General features: G+C 44.0%; 1 long non-coding RNA gene across 1 annotated transcript; it reads left to right on the top strand.

Annotated features, from left to right (window-relative positions):
* Positions 1 to 411: 411 nt before the first annotated feature.
* LOC143441077 (uncharacterized) lies at positions 412 to 2,968 on the top strand. Its single transcript, XR_013108319.1, has 4 exons — positions 412 to 570; positions 1,113 to 1,200; positions 1,694 to 1,731; positions 2,729 to 2,968. It is a non-coding gene; the product is annotated as an uncharacterized LOC143441077 (long non-coding RNA).
* Positions 2,969 to 3,244: the final 276 nt, after the last annotated feature.

Raw genomic sequence — 3,244 nt, 5'->3', positions numbered from 1 at the left:
GGCATGCATAACAAAATCAAAGGAGAGGTCGCATGGTAAATCTGTTTATAGTTAAGGCAAGTTTGGGGAAAATCTCGTTTCTCCTGTTGTTTTTTTTCCCTCTTTAGATACAAGAAGGTCGATGATCCCTAACGTCTCGGGGAACTGGCTATCTTATCAAGACTTAGAGATGCACACATCTAACCTAGTGATGCACTAAGGTGCATAAAACCAAACAGTCCATGGATTGTGGGTGGATTAAGAAGACTTAGCTAGCAAGGTAGCTAAGTTATTCCTCTGTTCTTGTATTCGAGTCTCTGTATATGGTTAAAGTGTGGTTAAAAATACTAATTCCCAGGTCATAGAGATCCTGTAAATGCTTAAATGCCTCTTCTTCCTTCTGTCTTTCCAACAAGCCCCTTCCCAGGTGTCCAACGCCACAAAGCCAGAGAACAAACTTAGGTCTTTCCAGAATGAAACAGCATTATGAGGAAGAAAGAAATGATGTTTTAAGCTCATGTGGACCCCAGAAGTATTGCTTTCTTCTTATTACCAAGGATATCTCTAGACTTACAAGAAGCAAGATGGGAGGTAAACATCCTTACGATGTAGCAGGGAGAACAGTAAATGTTCTATTTTTAGCATGTCATGTCTGTGGAAAAGCCCTTAATCTACTTGAAGGCAGCTTCACTTCCGGTGGGCTACTACACACTTAGACGTTTATTGGCTCCATGGCTTTCTGAAGATATTTAAGGTGTGAGGCTCCTTTAATTATTTTTTTAAGAATTTAAAGTTTAAACCCTACCGACTTTCTTTATCATTCCAAATTCTTTATAGAGGCAATGTGGAGAAGCATGAAATGAGGCCTTAACAGAAAACTAGAACAGAGGGTCTGACCTGCCCACCATGAGCCTTTGGCCAAATAATTAAATTTCCCCTTCCCTCCATTTTATCTTCATTGGAAGATGATAAAACTCTGACTTGTGGTGACTAGCAATAAGACACAGTGCACAAGACAAGATGCTCTTGGCTGATAGTTAACAGACTAGAGCAAATGTACACCCAGAGCCGGTCTTCCTGTCTCTCTCCTAGCTACTGTAACTTAGTTTCCATCTTCCTTATCTCCACCACAGCCACATGCCCATTCCAGTCATTCTCCCAAGAAGTAGCTGATACAGTTACCATTTTCAAAGAGTAGCCATGTAAAACGGCATCAGCACAGTAAGTACCGTGCAATAGATTAGCCTGTCATTCTTTAACTAAGGTGTTTCTATTAGGACAGGGAAGGGGAGGCCATGTGTTTCATTTACGCTAAGTGCTAATGCATAGTCACTGGCAGCAGGAGAGGGGGACCTGGAAAACCTGTGGGTTTTCTAAAAGGGAAAGTTGGCATAGAGGAACTGAGATAGAGCCTGGGACACAAATAACCTGACAGCAAGCACTGCGGCTGCTCTGGAGCTCTTGGCTTATTTGTAATTCCAAGCTGGTCTGAAAGGCAATAGGAAGATGACTTAATGGCACCTCCTCTGCTTGAAGCAAGGCTGGCTTTTGCACCTGGAGAGAGCTCTGCAAAGTCCCAGGCAGCCTGAAGCTGATCCATGCCAAGGAGATGTCCACGGCATGCTGGAGTGACTGACATGGCAGGAGGCTGGCATGACAGGCAGCCCGCAAGCCTGTGTTTGCTTCTGACCAACTTTTTCTCTGTCTCACCAAGGTTTCAGAATGCTGGGTACCATGAGAAGCCCTAGGATGGTGAGTTATCCTGCTTCTGAGTTCTGGAGAGGGGATCTTTTTGAACTTTCCAACTGAGGTGACTAAAAGAGAAGACATGGACCCTGAGGGAAAGAGAGCTAAGCAAGCAATTAGGAAGGCCAAGGGGAATAGGACAAAGGTCTCTGCAGCTGTATGGGGTGAGGTCACTACTGGGAAGAGAAAGCAGTTCTGTACAGTTTTAAGTGAAATAGAGCCAGAAGGAAGGAGCGGGGAAACAGGGCCAAACAGCCCAAGGCCGTTCCCTTGGATGCAGGCCAGGTCCCCTGCTGAGATGTCCCTTCCCAGCTTGCTGCTGTACTTGGTGTTTATAGCAGCAGTGTCAAGAAGATGACAAGATGAAGTTCAATGAAGCACTGGCCTGGCTGTAGTCCCTTGGCATCTTTCAGGCTTTTTTCTTCCAGCCCTTGGATGGGTGGGGGGGGGGGGGACTGTGCGGTGTTTACAATCATCATAGTGTCCTTCACTTTCATCGCATTCAAAGTAGAAGCATGTTAAAATCTGGATGGATTAATGAAGTAATATAAAATGAGGTCACCCACTCATTAAACAAAGGGCTAAGCTGCCTTAATACCAACTTTGACATGCACCTGTTTAGCCAATTTCCATCTGTGGCTGTGGGAGCCAGTGCTGCGCAGTAGTTAGACTCTGAGTACAGAGAACTTGTGTCATGAGATCCCTTTACCCTGAGCTGACCCCAAGAGCCAAGCAGGGTACACCATCTGCAGTCGGAAGCTAGTTGAGACATGTATGGCTACGGCACATTGGGCAGACGGCAGCCTCTGCCGATCCTAAATTGGCAAGCAAAACGAGGCCAATTTCAACCTCTATTCTAACTCACTGACCTAGATTTTTTTTTTCCTGTGTTCATTAAATGTCACGTTCCGCAGATCAAATGGTGAATCCTGTGTCCTTGAATGAATCTAGAGTGAAATTGTGGAGCAACTGAAATTTATTTTATATTTCCACTTTTCCTCAGCCAGCTCCTATCTCCTCAACCATCCCTCAGGCCCATCAGACTAAACGGAATCCAGTAATGGCACAGAGCTATGGCAACAGAAACACCACTTTTAAAAGAGACTTTTAAATGAGTAAATCTTTAAAAATGGAATGAATAGACTCGACTAATTGGGCCAAAATACATAATTTATTTAGCTTGGCTTGCTTCTCACTGACCAGTCATTTTGTGGCCACATGCCCCAAGCATTGGACAGTCTGTCATTGGACCAGGGAAGCCAACAAAATAGCCCCTGGTACTTTGTTTTATTTGTTGTTATTCGATTAAAGGCTTGAAAACATACTTGTGGTGCTAGTCTAGCTTTGTAAATATTCAGGAAGAAATCTGATAGATTCAAGTGTATTGTTCTATGAAGAGATGCTGGTGGGATGCCTCAGACTAGAGGCTGAGGATAAGTTTTTGTCTTACCCAATGACCATGAGCAGGTCAAAGAAAATTTACAGTGTGGTCACATGATTCATTTTTAGTCCTTAATCA

Source organism: Arvicanthis niloticus, chromosome 1, assembly GCF_011762505.2.
Source record: "Arvicanthis niloticus isolate mArvNil1 chromosome 1, mArvNil1.pat.X, whole genome shotgun sequence".
Taxonomy (NCBI): domain Eukaryota; kingdom Metazoa; phylum Chordata; class Mammalia; order Rodentia; family Muridae; genus Arvicanthis; species Arvicanthis niloticus.
Note: the sequence above shows the minus strand (reverse complement) of the source record. Positions and strands in the feature narration are given on the sequence as shown.